Genomic DNA, 17046 nt, shown 5'->3' on the forward strand with positions numbered 1-17046 from the left:
TGTGATCTAGAATCACTGGGGCAATAGGCCAAGTGGGAAGACTTACCCACTGCTGGTGGCACCATTCACTGGGCTAGGATTTTGGAGCTAGTGAGCTGAATCAAATACTTACCACTCTCTGCTTCCTGCCTTCAGAGACTGTGCAGCCATCTGTCTCAAGCTCCCACCTCCATGGCTTCCCTTCTATGATTGTGCTCTTGAGCTGTGAGCTTAAGTAAACCCTTTCTCCTCGAAGGTGCATTTGGCACAATATTCCATGACAGCAAGAAGAGTTGCTAAGAGATTGAATACAAGAGGTATGTTCTGTAATTTACATGCCTGTCACACTGAGTTCCCATAAAGTTTCCATAGGACTGTGATGGATATAGTTTATCTTTCAGTCGAGGAATCCAAGACCAGGAGAGAATGAACGTCTGTATCAAGGCCTCCTTGATAGTAGATTTTTAGAAGTATACAGGAACTAGTTTCTTCTGGCTGTGAAAACTAAGTTTCTATAAGACTTCATTGATGGTTCAGTGGGTAAGTGTGTTTGCTACTCTTCTAGAGGACTTGAGTTCAGTTCCTAGCTTACAACCTACTGTAACTTCAGTTTTAGGAGATTCAGTGCCTCCTGATGCTGACCTCTGGGCTTTACATGCACAGGTATACATATATACCAACATGCCCATATATACCTAACAAGTGTGCACCTCTCTCTCTCTCTCTCTCTCTCTCTCTCTCTCACACACACACACACACACACACACACACACACGTGCGCGCTCACACACACACTCATATACTCTTGGGGAATATTATCTTAAGGTGTGTTACTTTTGTTTATGCTGCATTTGTTTAATGTGAAGCTATGTTGCTTTGCCTGTCCAAAAACCCTTATGGTCCTAATAAAGAGCTGACTGGCCAATAACAAGGCAGGAGCAAGGATAGGTGGGACTGGCAGGCAGAGAGAATACATAGAAGGAAAAAGGAGGACAAGAGGAGCAACAACAACAACAAAATAATCAATCAAACAAACAAAAAAACAAACCAAAAAAAAAAAAAAAACCAAGAGGAAAGAACATCAGTAACCAGCCACCCAGCCACCCAGCCCCCAGCTGTGGAGTAAGAAGGAAAGTAAGATATACTGAAGTAAGAAAGATAAAAGCCCAGAGGGAAAAGGTAGACAGGTTAATTTAAGATAAGAAAAGCTGGCTAGAAACCAGCCACCCTAAGGCTGGGCATTTATAAAAAAAAGTATAAACCTCTGTGTGATTTATTTATTTGGTATCTAGGTGGTGGTGGGCCCTCTAAAAGCCAAAAGAGTAAAACATCACAGTACAACACACACACACCATGCACAGACACAAAATAAACAATATATTTGCAGTAAAATTATACCACATAGATTTTTAAAATTATCTTCCCCTCTTTATTTAAATGAAATAAAAAGAGCAGTAGGGGTTTCTAGTACCCTGGGCAAAGCACAGTATGCAGTGAGAACCACCACCTGTCCTGATGACTCCAGAGCCAGGTGTGTTTGCGTTTTTATCCATACTTCATCTTTGTAAAGAAAGATGGTTTCCTTCTCCACGGTGAGTCTGAGTTTGGGAAGAAGAAGTGTGTGGATCTGTGTCTGAAGCAGCATCCTCAACACAGTGGCCGAGAATCCAGCCCTGCTTCAGATAAGAGAATGCTGGGCAGGAGAGTTAACCCCTCAGCCCAGAAGTGAGTTCTCTCATCTCTGGGAACAAAATGCTCCATGATGTGGGATTCCCCTCTGTATGCTGTGAATATCATTGGTTAATAAAGGAACTGCTTTGGGCCTATAGCAGAGCTATAGGGGAACAGAGCTAGGTGGGGAAAACTAAATGGAATGCTGGGAGAAAGAAGGCAAAGTTAGAGAGAAGCCATGGAGCTGCTGTAGGAGACAAATGTGCTAAAACTTTGCTAGTAGGCCATGCATGTGGAGATGGGTTAAATTAAGATGTAAGAATCAGCCAACAAGAAGCTAGAATTAATGGGCCAAGCAGTGATTTAAATAATAAAGTTTCTATGTGATTATTTCAGGGTTGTGCCGCCAGGAACTAACTAGTGGCCTCCTACTACAAATTGGTACCCAATATGGTTAACTAAAATCCATTTAAAACCTGAGAGGGCTTGAAAAGAAATTCTAGACACAAAAATACAAAATTTAACACAGCTTCTTGCTGTTTGCTGGTAGCATGCTGTGGCTTCTTTAAAAGAGGTTTTCCTGATTCAGTGGTAGCAGGAAAAAAGTAGCACCATTTTGAAATGCTGGCTTTCTGGGCCATGCTGCCAGCATGACCTCTGGCTCTTTCAGGAGACCAAGCATCTGAATGGGGGTTGTAAACAACATGCTATGGCTTGCTTGGTGGCAACATGGATTGGCTGTGCACCTAGAGGTGGGACACTGTGCATGACTCTCAGAGGCGGTGATCAGCTCCACCATGCTGGACTGGCTGAGGCAAGCAGAAAATACTGTATTTACCCTAGCAACGATGCAGCTTAAGTTTTTAAGAAGTGCTTAACATTGTAAGACACGCTCCTGGACTGTAAAGAATTACAGATACACAATAAAGACAAATTCAGATGGAAAAGACCTCTAAATGGGTCACAGTGTTGGATAAATGTATATAGGCTTGGGAAGAGAAGAAAAAGAGTATAGAGAGTTATAAAAAGAAATGGTTTAAAAAAACAAAACAAAGTCTTTAAAGAGAAAGAGTAAGACAATCATAGATTAAGGGAGTAAAGATAATTAAATAAATATTAAAAAGTAATGGAGTAAGAAAAGCCACATAAATGTGGAATATACAAAGAAAGTCTGGATTATGTATATTATTGTGTTTTCTTTGAATTTTTTGACTATGAATGGCTAAGTACAGAGAGACATTTCATTGTATGGAATGCTAAGCTAAATCAGCATAGATATTTTAAAGGTATTTTGTCTTCAAAATATGGATCTAAGGATATTTGCTATGGAAAAGAGGTTCTGTTTCCACAGAGGATGGGAACCTGTGGGTTCATTCTAGGCTAATATGGTTTGATTGGTCAAGGCCCCCTGAAAGGTCGCCTTGAACACCCCTCAAAAATTACTTCTCCCAAGAAACAGCAGGAAGCAGTTTGGAGAACTATGCCCATATTCCCAAATATTTATAAATGTTTATTTACATTTAAAGGAGGATATACTATAGAGATTTGCATTGATATGAATCTTGATTTATTGATACAAATTTAAGGTCAATTTTATTATATGTATTTCTGCTCTTGATTATGCTATTGTGTTTGTGCAGCTCATTTAAAAATGTATAATTAAGAAATATAGGTTAATAGATAGTCATCTATAATAGTCAAGCTTGTAGTCATGTTAGTTAGATTTTCTAGAAGTATAGAGGTATATTTTAGTTAGATAGGTATTCCTCATATCTTTCAGAGACCTCCCAATATGGCATCTAAAATGTTTTAAGAACTTAGGACTTTTCATGACAATAAGACACATCTGCTCCTGGCAGCACCAATTATTCAAGAGGAAGATGGGCATAGAAAAGGCTCCTCATGGAGTTGATTAGCCTTTTAGGCAAGAAACTGCTCTTGCCTGGACTGCTTGATGAATTGGACATGAAGGACCTACTGAGAAATGACTACTGAACGTGCTAAATGACAAGATGATCCTTTGGGGTTCCTGCTTCATGAAAAAGTCTGCCAGACATTCTGCAGGACACAGAAGAAAGTGACTGACAAACTGCCAATATAGGTGGAACTGTCTTTGAAATTTCCTGCTTCATAGAAAAGTATGCTGGATACTATGGGCCAGTAGGCTGAAGATGGCTGCCCCAATGTTGCAGAAGAACTTTGGGTGACTGTCCAGGCAGCGAGATGTTTCTGTCAATTCTAGAGTTTTGGAAGTTGCTTACAATGAACTTATTGTTTATTTAGGTAATATTATATCCTTCTGGAGTCTTTGATGGAGTTGAAGAATAGAAAGTTATTATTATAGTTTTCCTTATATATTATAGTTATGATAAAAAGATAAAGTATATATAAATATTATAACTGTAATTCTTGTTGATACTTGTTTGGTTATATGTAATTTTACTATGTTAAAGTTAAAACCTTCCTTTTTATTTAAACAGAAAAAGTTAGGTGATGTGGGATTCCCCTATGTATGCTGTGAATACAATTGGCTAATTAATAAAGAAAACTGGCTTGGCCTGATAGGGTAGAACAGAACTAGGTGGGGAAAACTAAACTGAATGCTGGGAGAAAGAAGCATGGAATCAGAGAGAAGCCATGTAGCCCTGCTGGAGAAAGATGCCAGAACTTTAGCCAGTAAGCTACAGCCATGTGGCAATGCACAGATTAATAGAAATAGGCTAAATTAATATATAAAAGTTAGTCAATAAAAAGCTAGAGCTAATGGGCCAAGCAGTGATTTAATTAATGCAGTTTCTGTGTGATTATTTCAGGGCTAAGTAGCCAGGAACTAACTAGTGCCCTCCTCCTACAGCCCTGAAATGACATCTGAGGGAAAACAAAAGTTTGAAAGCCATTTGGAGAATCTTATTAGAAAAACTGATTTTTGAGCCAGGTGGTGGTGGCATACACTTTTAATTCCAGCACTCAGGAGGCAGAAGCAGTTGGAGCTCTGTAAGTTTGAGATCAGCCTGGTCTACATAGTGAGTTCCAAGACAGCCAGAGCTGTTACACAGAGAAACCCTGTCTCAAAAAACAAAACAACAACAAAAACAACAAAAATGAACCAAAAAAAAATAAAAAAGAAAGATTTATTGATTTTGGCTTTCTCCTGTTCTGTTAGTTACAGCCAAATCTCAACAGTCTAATCTATACATGGTAAAATCCCCACATCGGGTAGGACCCAAGGCGCCATCATGTAAACCTGAATGAATTCCAGAAGCCATTCCGGTGTCACACAAAGCTGTTGCCCTGGTCTCAAAGTCTACCCTGTTGTTCCATTAGCCACAGCATTTTCCTTGTTTTTAGAGGTAAAAGCTGAGCTGAAATATCCACACCCTACGATGTTCCACTTGAAGACTTCAGTCCATGGTCTGCTCACTCTTGTTTCTGGACTGTGTTGAGGCAGATCATAATAGCAGGGAGTCCTTGGCACATCAATGCTACCCACTTCATGGCAGTTGGAAGTGTGAGATGGTTGTTGGGGAGATATAGAGGAGCTAGAATGGAGGTAGAACACCAGGGGCTGGTTACAAAATAATATATACAATTCCAAGCTGTGTCCCCCGTGACCTACTTCCTCCAACTGGGGCCACCTTCTCTACAGTTTACACCACTTCCCAATAGCACCATCCACTGGGGACCAAATTTTCAAAACATGAGCTTTTGAAGGCACTTAAAATCTAAACCACAGTAGCAGTCTCTGCATGAAAGCTGCCTTGTAAAGATGTTTTCCAGTTTCTGGACAAAGCAAGCAAGCGATTTTGGAAAGTTCCACCAACATCAGTCCGATTGACCCAACACTGAGCCAGTGCGAGGGCTTCATTAAGGCACAGGGAGATTAAGTGCTGCAGGTCAAGTGTCAAACTGCCGTGTGAGGACTGGAATAGCACATAATGGCTCCACATCTTTCTCTTACTCAATAGTTTGGAAAGAAAAAGAAATTGCTAATTATTGATTTCCCTTGAAATTTCACTGATCAATGGAAAGTTGAGCACTGTCCAGAGTTGACTCATTTGCTGTTGTTGGTCTCCAAAAGCAGCATTCACCCAGACAAATGACATCATGATGCTTCAAATAGAAAACAGTGACCTCGAAGGAGAAATTATTGGGGTCACATTTGTACGGATCCAGTGGAAATGGAGGCCTAACTGTGATTTCAGACAGCTCTATTGCCTTAGTCCCATCAGTTCTGGGAGTCACACAGTTAGGGTCGCCCCATGGTTATGTTCCATCAGTTCTGGGTGTTGCATGGTTATGGTTGCCCCATGGTCTCTATCAACAAAATAAAAATGAGGAGACTGGAGAGATGGCTCAGAAGTTAAGGGCGTGCACAGCTCTTGCAGAGGACCACATTCAGGTCCCAGCACCTACAACAGGTGGCTCACAAACACTTGTAGCTCCTGCTTCAGGGGATCTGATGCCCCACCATATGCATAGAACTAAAGGTAAAACGAAAGTTTTAAAAGAAAAGGAACACCTCAGCTATCCAAGTGTCCTGACATTCTGAAAGCCAGACTGCTGAAGTTAAACACCCAAATTTCAGAATATGCCACTGTTAGAAAAGGATATTGTAAACTGGATATGATGTCTCATGCTTGCAATCCCAGCATTTGGAAGGTTGAGTTAGGAGGATCTCTTTGAATTCAAGGTTACCGTGGGCTACCTAGTGACTTTCAGATCAGCCTGGGCCACAGAGTGAGATCCCACCTCAAAAACTAAAACAGCCAAGATGATAACAACACATAATTTAGGAAAGATTTTAGAGATATAAGCCCCGAATTTAGATAATCTTCTATATAATGGGATGCCCACGTATTTAAAAGAAAACAATATTTACCTGCCCATTATTCCATAATAAAGCTGAAAAAATTAAATGGAGGAAGAGAGGATGGACCAGGCTTGCCACAGGCATCTTAGTCATTTTTGCATGAATTTAGAGTATTTGGACCTTAAATGTAGCTGACTATAATGATGATTGCAATGGTTCTATCTCGGAAAAACAACCAACACAAGCAGACACCCTACTGCTCATGTTCTACACCAACTATCGTAACCTACAGTGTTGCATTTGTGTATCATTTCCAAGAGTCTCCTCCTCAGCCACACCCCAACTCCTTGTGAAGAATTTCTTGCCACCCTGTGTATCTGTGGGGGACAGTCCTTGGCTGAAGCTGAAGTGTCCCAGCCCTTCTTAACCTCATCCAGCTAGAACAGAGTTGCTTGGCCAGCTGGATGGTCTCTTGAATGACAGCTCACAGATGCAAGAAACCATAGCAGCAAACCGTCGCTGGAAAACACACCGCTCTCTCCTCTAAGAGAATAAGAGATGGTTTATTCTGGAGCCAAATCTAAGTAACCATGGCCTGGTCATTTCCAACTTAGTAGCAGTTTCATGATTTTTATTTTGTAACGGAACAAAGAAAATCATAAATCAAGATGCTTAGAATGCACCCGCAGAAACACGGGGTAGGTAGGCTACAACAAAATTAGGAAATCCCTGCTGGAGGCTTCAGATGCTGTCTTGTGATGTTCTCAGCTTTTGGGTTGGTAGGAACCAGGGTGTTAAGCCAAACGCAGAGATGGTCAATAAATGACTGTTTAGGGGTTAAGGCAGCACATAATTGGGCTCTGGGCCTATGTGGTCTAACTCTTTAATGTCATTGACATTATCATTAGTTAGTCAGTCAGCCTTGTAGGATGTTTAATATAAGCGCAATACCCCCTAGCGCCAGAAAGTCCAGTCAACAATTTTCAAGCCCGTCTGTGCATCTTGCTGGCCTGTTTCATGTTACTTAGGAATCTCGTTTCCTTAGAAGGAATTATGGATTTCTTTAGCTTCATATATTTTATGAGTTCCCAGCACCAAAAGTAAATACTTTTTGCACCAGTTAGTCTGGGTCAGTTGCTGTTGCTTATCTAATTCAATTAATTAATTATTAATTTTTAGCATTTGGGACAGGGTGTCATGCAGCCCAGGCTGGCCTGATTCTTACTGTAACCAAGAATAGCCTTGAATTCCTGCTCCTCCTGCCTTCATCTCTCAAGTGCAGGGATTCCAGGCTCATGACTCTGCTCCCGGTGTCTCTGCTTCTGTTAGTACCCAAGGGCTGCTGTCTGCCCGAGAGACTGGTACTCGTGGCTTGATGGAGCATGCGTGTTTTGCTGAGCAGAGATGTGGGCTGCTCTGCACGAAGGCTGGGCTCGAGTCCCACATCTGCTGTCTCATAAATGCGGCCGCACTGTTGTCCTCATCTGATTTTAAGTTATATTTGTTTATTCATTTGCACATTTATTTAGTGTACACGGATGTGCAGGTCAGAGGGCAGCATGAGGGAGTTGGTTCTTCTTCTCTAGCTTCTGCTCCTGGGTATGAAACTCAGGTGGTCAGGATTGGGCGCAGGTGCCCTTTACCCTCTGAGCCATCTTGCCAGCCCTGCCTGTCTGACCTTCCTTCAAAACCTTGTTTCAGAAGCCAAGTTAGAGTGGCCACAATAACCCCTTTTAGCCAAGTTGTTAGAGACACTGAACAGCTCCATGTGTCAGGGAGAGTGTTGGGGTGTGAAGTACTGCTCCCAGACTTCCTGTCGTAGCAGATCTGGGGTGCTGACCACCTCTTCAGCTTTCCTGGGCCACATAACAACAGACGCCCAATTAGCATCTTCTCTGTGATAGTATCTATCACAATGGTCAGACCTAGCGAGAAAGAATAGACTCTCTTCTTCCTATATGTGAAAGAAAGCCCACAGGAGACGGCAGCACTTTACCCAGACACGCTTTCCCTGTGACTGGTACAAACTGGCTAGGCAGCACAGATTTTACAGAGTAACCTGGAGGGACACATCATTTATTTGGCTTATGGAAGTCAAAGAATCCTGGAGCTTGCACTTGGAAGACTAGGTTCTGATCAGATGGAGGGCAGGCATGGATGTCCTGGGCACAGGGGCACCTGACACCCAGCTCGCGCAGTTCTGTTGATTAAATAGAAATGTCTCAATACTTAAAATACTTAGGGCCTACCGATTTCGTGTGCTATTTGATGTGGCTAAAGTTGACATGTACTGAGGAGCCTAAAGGAGTTTGGGGGTTCCAGGGTGTGGACAACCTCAGTAGCCTGTGGGGCCAGATCTCTGTGGAACAAGGGAGGCACAGACCTAGAGTAAGGACTCAAGCAGGCAAGTTCTCTCATGCTCCTTCCATCTCTGTCACCCTCTTCACTGCTCTTGGCTCTAGGCCCTGTTCTCAGTTCCTTGGGGGAAGGTATACATCCCTTTCAGAACCTGGGCTGCTCAGCCTCAGGAAAGAGATCCGTGTCTTCCCTGGAGTTGCTGCTGTCAGGCCTCTAGGAAGAAAAGATGTTTACACACACAAGCTTGCTGTCAGGAAAGATTGCCTTCATGCTGAGAATTCAATCAAACCAAGATTCTACTTTAGCTGCACAAGTAAACCAACAGACAGACTGGGGATTAGTAGCCATGATAATGCATGGGGTAAAGAAGGCAGGAGAAGCCCCAGGAAGGAAGGAACCAAAGCATCAGAGAATACTAGACCGCTGCCTTCATTTTTCTATTTACTTTTCTTCTGTTTTTGTCATGTAGTTTCCCTGGGGTCTTTCTGTTTGCCATCTAGGAATCGACAGGAGAGTCCCGAGCTTAGAACCCTAAGCACGGTAGGGGAATGATGGCCTCTGGAGAGGACCTCATGTCATTCGGGAGCTGTCCTGGACTTAAGTGACCCTCCATGGGAGGGTCCCTCACAATTTCAGCTCCCTTCTTGATGTGAAAACGTACCCAACAGTTCTGTTCATTGAGTAGAGATGCAGTGGCAGTTAATATTTATGACACATCAATGTCGTGGCCATAAGAGAAAATAAAGTGAAAGATAAAGCATTCAGTTCTTGAATGCCCATAGTTGTTTACTTTGAGACATCCGGGCCCACTGGCTTCCCCAGCACAGTGTCTCAAAGGTTAGAATTGAATTACACTCGGTTCCTCTTATCTACTTTCCTATTTTAATTCTTAGGCTTGATTTTTATCAGAGCCACTAGAAAAATCCACATTGGAAGACATAATGCCCAACCAGACGTGATACGCGCTAGCATTTGTCTGCATGCTGCTTGCTTTGATATAGGGATTAGGATATTATAGCCTATGGGTTAAATCCAACCACCACCCATTTTTGTACATTTTAAATGGATAAGGAAAATATTTGAAAGAAAAATATTTCTGACATCTGAAAATAACACAAACTTCAAATTCTAGCATATTTGAAGTTTTGCTGAAATTCTGTGGTATCTGTTTACTCAGGTGTCATAGTAATTGCTTTGAGGCTTCGGTGGCAGTCTGCGGCAGTTCCAGGGCCTCGTGATGTATGGGATTTCTAGTGTAAGTCAGAGCTGAGTGGAATCTGTTAAGATTGAGTTACAACTGATAACGAATTATGAGTGAGGCACGAATGCCCTGAGGGATGAGTTATTTATTTTCCATTTTTTATTACACTTTAAAAATTTTGAGTATTTTTATAGATTATATTTTGATCATATTCTTTCCCCTCTCCCAAGTTTTCCCAGATCCTCCCTGCTTCCTTACCCACCCAACTTCATGTTCCCTTTCATGCACTCTCAAAACCAAAACCCCAAGTCAAAATAACCCCCAAATCAGGACATCAAAACAAAATAAAATCTTAAAAGACAAACAAAACAACTCAAATGTAGTAAAAAAATAGATTGAAAAAAAAAAAACCACTCACATACAAAAACATGGAGTTTATTTTGTCTTGGCGAGCTATTCCTGAGCCTGCCGTCTTCCTTGGAGTAAGGCTGATACACCCAGTGTAATTCCACTGTAGGAAGCAGATTTCCCTTGCCCAGTAGGAATCAATTGGAAATAGCTGTTTGGTTAGGGGTGGGTCTTTATGTGCACTTGCCCTTCTCCATGCCGGAATTCTGTGTGGTTTGAACTTGTGCAGGTCCTGGGCATGCTGTCAGAGTCTCTGGGCTCGTATGTGCGTCAGTCCTGCTGTGTCTAGAAGACACTGTTTCCTTGGAGTCATCCGTCCCCTCTGGCTCTTATAATCTTTCCACCCCCTCTTCTGCATAGACCCCCTGATCCTTGAAGGGAGGGATTTGATGAAGACACCCCTTTTAGGGATAAATGTTCCAAAGCCTCTCATGCTCATTGTATAGTGGTCTCTGTGTTAATTCCCATGTACTAAAGAAGAAGCTTCTCTGATGAAGGCTGAGAGAGGCACTGATGTACATTAGTACTGAATGTCCTTAGGGAATAATTTATTTTATCTCTCTTTAGCAGAATAATAGCAGTAGATTTTCCCTTAGGCCTATGGCCTATCTCACCTCAGGTTTTTAGCCCCTTTAGCAGCGTGAGGTATGGTTTCATCTCATGGATTGGGCCTTAAATCCATCCAAAAAGTGGTTGGTTGGTTGGCACTATGGTTGTGCCAGTCTGTCTTGCATGTTGCTGTTGTAAGTCACAAGGTTTGTAGGTGGGTGCCATGAATGAGATTGCATTTTTCCTCCAGCTGGATGTGTAGGAATTTCCCTTACTGTGAATAGCAACAAGTAGGGGTGAATCTTCTTGCTGGGCACCAGCTCGGTTTCTTCATGTTCAGTGACTTAGGTAACTGGTGTCTTTAGCAATAGAGCCTTATTGTTAGCTGACAAATTCATAAAGTTTGTGAAACATGAATTATGGGGTGCCTGTGGTTATTTATTTTATCATCTAAGCAGGCACACTTCAGGAGGCTAGTGAATGCCTTAGATGTTATTGAATCAGGAGTATGAAAGCAACTGTTGCTAATTCTTTGATGTCATCGTAAATGAAGGCTGGGAAATGAATTGAACCTGAACTTGATCCTGAGCAGAGAGACAAATAATAGAAACCCCTGCAAAGGCAACAAAACTGAAAACTCTCAATTTTACTTAAAAAAAAATATCTGGAGTAACCGACTATGCTGTCTGTCTGTTTGCGGTGGGAAAGCTGCAATGGCGTCTTTGGAACTGAAGAACTAAGAGCATGATTGACCTCATAGGTCATGGTTTGTGTTCACACTGGTTTTCTTAACCCTCCCAAACTGTCATAGTTTGGAGGTCACCCATGTGTTTTTAAGAAATAAATTCTGAAGTATTGTGGTGAATAATGATGGCCATATTCGCAGGATCTAGACTCACCAGGGAGACAAACCCTGGCTTGTCTGTCAGGGGGTTTCTAGGCTAAGTTGATTGAAATGGAAAGACCCACCCTAGCTATGGGTGACACCATCCATGGACTGGAATTTTAGACTGGATAAAAAACAGAATGCAAACTTAGACCCAGCATTCATTTCTCCTTCCTTCCTGACAGAGGATGCAGTGTGAGGAGCTGACAGAGTCTACCAGTGACTCTCTGTCTACCAGTGACTCTCTGTCTACCACGTGAATTTCCAGCCATAATGGATTTTGCCCTCAAACCATGAGCCAGAAAAAGCCATCCTCCGTAAGTTGCTTTGGTCAGATCTTTTCATCATTGCAATGAGAAAAGCAAGTAGTGCAGGTGCCTCAGGTTGAAGTGGCAGGGGCAGGGGTGAGGGAAACAAGGCATTGCAAGTGGACTGATGGGGACACCTGATCTCAGAACAGTTATCCTCTGAGTTAGTTTTGTAAATGCAAATTGAAAATGGAACACTCTGTGCAGTAATGTTGTCTCTATGATCTTACTCTAAGGAAACCAGCACTGAGTCACAGAAAGGTGTTCGTGAAGATACATTCATCTTAGCCTTGTTGTGGAAGATCTGTTAACATTACTTTCAAGAACGTTTTTATAGGATAGGGAGAGGTTTATATTATTGCTGAGAACAAAACAGTTGGCAGAAACACGCGGCTTGGTCATTAAGGCAGCTCAGCAGGTGAAGGAGCTTGTGGCCAAGTCTGACTACCTGAGTTCCATCCCCGGGACACACAAGGTAGAAGGAGAAAACTAACTTTTTAAAGTCCTCCGACTCTCACGTGTGCACCTTGGCATGAGTGCACATATAATTAAACAGGTTACATGTAAAGCATCTTTTAAAGTTAAAGGAAACATATGACTTGGACTGGGGAGATGGTCAGTGGTTAAGGATACCCACGTTTGGGTCCCAGCACCCACATGCTGGCTCACAACTGCCTGTGGCTGTTGTTCCAAGAGGCTTCGATGCTGCCTGCTAGCCTCCCTGTACTTTAAGCACACACACGGTACATATACACACATGCAAGCAAAATACTCATAACCATAAAACCAAATAAATACATCTTTAAAAGCAATAAAAACACGTGGTATATAACCACACATTTCTGAAATATTAGTGTATGTAGTCATACATATCCATAATCATTAAAAATATAAAATGATAAATAATGAAATGTTAATAATGTTTTCTTTTGAGGTTGAGATTTTTTTAGGGGGAAAGGCTTCCTGTGTCTGTTATTTTCTTGGATACTGAAGGTACTAATAGTAAACTGTTAACTGGCAATTTTCCCAGGTCATCGTCACATCTTCTAGTTGTAGAGCTTTGGGTTTCTTTGCTGTTTGGGAATGTCACTCTTTGTGTCAGACCTCCTCAGAGTTTCACGAAGCTTTGTGCTGTTTACTCGCCTTACCCCCAGGGTGCTTTCTGGAAGTCTCTGGTGCTCTCCGAGACTCAGGGATGTGAATGCTGACCCTGAGGTCTCTGAGTGCTGTGATGGGAAGGCATTCTCCACACTTGGGTACCCGATGCTCGTCTGCTGGAGGCCTTAGTGCTCAGCAAGGAAAGGAGACAAGAGGCCCTGCTTACTGCAAAGTACATTGCCCCGAATGTGATTGGCTCCTAGGGTTTGATTAGCAGCTTCCAGGCCGAGTGTTGTGGAATGCTGTCTTCTGGGCATGACATGCCCGTAGTAACCTTCAGCTCACAGCTGTTATGACATGCACAGGAAGAGGCCCTGTCAGCATTATGTCATAGAGTGGGGAAGGGCTTCTGAGACCTTTAACTGTTACTGATTGCTGAGGAGGGATAGATATTTTTTTCAGAGGTGTCTCCATTCACTGGTAAGCTGATCATGCTCCTCTCATTGGGCCTCCTGTAAGCAACCCTGATGAAACTGTGTCACACATGCGTGCACACACACACACACACACACATGCACGCACGCACACACATGCACGCACGCACACACATGCGCACACACATAGAGGAAAGCAGAAATGGGCCGAACCTGGAAGAGGAAGGGGGTCATCGGGAATGTGGGGGGCGAGACAAAAGGTAACGGGGTGAATATGATTGAAATACATTATATATATGCAATGAAAATGTCATGATGAAACCCATTATTATGCATAATTAATATATGCTAATAAAAACCTTTAAAAGTGGGCTGCTAAGAGACCTTTCTGAATTCCGAGGTTTATGAATACTCTGCCTGTAGCGTTCGTGCCTTGAGCAGAAAATCTGGAAAAATAGTTCCCCAACCTGGCCTGCACGTGATGCCGGTGGTATTAGATGAGAGGAAGGACTGGGGACTCCAGCTTCTTTATCAGCTGCGGCTTCTCCTTTATGAAAAGGGAATGTTGTGGGGAACAGACTCGGCATCCCCTTCTGCTCTGTCTGCACAGGGCTCAGGCAAAGCGTGCTATCACCTTTAAAAGGTAAGTGAGAGTTCCTTCCTGGGGCTTCAGGGAGAAATGCTTCTGCAGATTTCTTTGGGAGGAAACACCAGGGTCACAAATCAAAGACCCAAATTTCAAGCAACTGTCTGACGTGCTTGCAGAAGTCTGAAAGTGTGACTTGGTTGACAGTCCCTCTTTGCCCCATTCTAGCTGCCCTTCAGAGGGTATGGCCTACTCACTGTGCCCATGCTCACTGTCCAGGAGAATACCTGCAAGGTTCTCCTGCTTACCCTCATTCCGAGTGTTGGCTCACATCTCTAGCAGCACTTACACTCTGCATTGCCCTGCTTTCTCCTGGGTCGTCCTCAAATGGACTGTTGAGCTCTTAAATGTCGCTGAAGGAGAGGCAGGGAGATAGCGCAGCCAGAAAAGTGCTTGCCCTGCAAGTACTGGGACATGAACCCATGTAGGAAACCCAGACGTAGCTGCATGTGTTTGTAATGCTAAAACTGGGAGGCAGAGCCAGAAGGACCTAGGTTTAAATTACTGGTGACTCTCAGGTCCCAGAGAGAGAACCTATTTCAAGGAAGGTGGATGGCTTCTGGGGAGTCACCTCTGGCCTCCATATGTGCGTGCATGCCCACACATACTGCCCCCTCCACACACCACATTACTGAATGAAGAAGAGCATCTCTACATATTCCTGGTCACAAAGCATCTTTTGCTGTGTCATTCAACCCAAACCCTCTGTTTAGGAGCTCAATATTCTTGTTATTTTTAATTTGTTATTTGTTTTTTTCAAGACAGGGTTTCTCTGTAGCTTTGATGCCTGCCCTGGAACTAGAACTAGCTCTTGTAGACCAGGCTGTCCTTGAACTCACAGAGATCCACCTGCCTCTGTCTCCTGAGTGCTGGGGTTAAAGGCATGCGCCACCACTGCCTGGCTTGTATATTTTTTATAAATCATCCTGATAATACACACACGCGCACGCGTGCGCACACACACACACACACACACACATACACACACACACATATAAATACCTTTCCTCCCCCCTTTAAAGTGCTGAGGATTGAGTGTAGGAGCTTAGGCACCTGTTAGCCATTTGTAGGGTTACAGTTCATTGACACCCAGTCCATGCTTCTTGTTATCACCGCCCTTATCTCTGCAGGTTTCCATCCCTCTTGGCAGTCGGTACCCACCAAACACTAGAGTCCCACTCCTTATGACCAGCTTGCCTTCCTTCCTAAGATGCCTTCCCGGTTAGTCCATGCTCCGGCACGCAGTGGAGTCCCGCCCCTTCTTAAGGCTGACTAATATTTTCTTATTCCTGTAGAGCATGCTTTGCTCCTCTGCGCATCCGCGTGTGGACATCTGGCTTGCTTCTGCCCTGGCCTCCGTGAAGACTGTTGCTGTGAATGGTTTTGAGAGAGTGTCTGTTCAGGATCCTCTTTCTGTTCTTTTGGGCAGGAACCCAGACATGAGACTGCTGAGTCATGGTAATTTTATAATTGGGGGAAGGGGAGGTGCCATATTGTTTTCCACAATGGCCACCCACTTTCCTTCCCACCTTTTCATTTGCATTTGGTCCCAGTGCTTTCATATCTCATTGGCATTTGCTATAACGCACACTTTGTTTTGTGTGATGACCGCTATCCTAATGGGTATGAAGTGACACTTCAGCGTGGAAGTCTTTTAAAGAGTATTTGGTTAAATGCTCACACTTCAGGGAGAAGTGAATTCCTAACTCACATAAGGATTAGCAGTGGGGGAACAGGAGCGGACTGATAGGTTAGGGAAGCGGGGGCACATGTCTAGGATGTTATGAGTAATCAGGACTGACTGATGGGTTTGTGCAACCATGGATGCTTCTAGGACTGCTCAGGCATGATTCACTCCCTTTGCATGAGTAGGAGAGACCAGATTTACTAAGGGAGTGCTGAGTGGTTGTCCTGATAGATGGAGTATATATGTGCATCCAGCATTTAAAAAGCTATTGAAAAGAGAAATTGGGGCGGGAGGGGGTGTGTGTTTTGGTCCTGAGCCTCTGTCATGACTTGCTGTTGGGAAGGCCAGGCAAGGCAGATGAGCAGGTAGCTGGACGGTCATCAGTGATCAGTGTGCTCTGGGCACAGGGTCCGTGTCTGGTTGTCTTGGATCTGGATCTAGGGGATTATTTCCTCCTGGAGTGTGCTAGACTGGCAAAGGTGGTTTGGAAGGCAGGGCTGGGCTTGCTGATAGGCACATGAAGACACGCTCACACAGGAGTATCTGCTAGCTCTAGGAATTATCTGTTACAAGAGTCTTTCTTTGTCCCCTAGGCCTGAAGACGCCAAAGTGTAAGGCACCAATCCATATGGAAAATAAGCAGTCCAGTCTTCCACAGATTTTTAAATGGCATGAGGTCAGAAAGCTCGGCAGTGCTCTCACCACTGAGAGAGGTGGGAGGCGTTAGGGGCAAACTTCTCTATCACTAGCCCTCTTGTGTCCTTTACCACTTTCCTCTAACAGTTTCTGGAGAAAACTGCACGCCATGGTGCACTGCTGGGCAAGAGAGAACAACTTGCAAGAGTCACATCTCCCCTTCTTTTACGGGATGCCCAGGAATTGAACTTGGATCATCAGGCTCTATCTGTGGTAAGCACCTTTACCCCCCAGAGCCATCTCAACTTTTAATTTTAATGTAGATACATTTAGTAACTTTTCTAGATACAGAAGTGCTGGGTGTTTCTGTGTCTA

Source organism: Microtus oregoni, unplaced genomic scaffold, assembly GCF_018167655.1.
Source record: "Microtus oregoni isolate MIOR12 unplaced genomic scaffold, Mior012 000024F_ref0000369, whole genome shotgun sequence".
Taxonomy (NCBI): Eukaryota; Metazoa; Chordata; class Mammalia; order Rodentia; family Cricetidae; genus Microtus; species Microtus oregoni.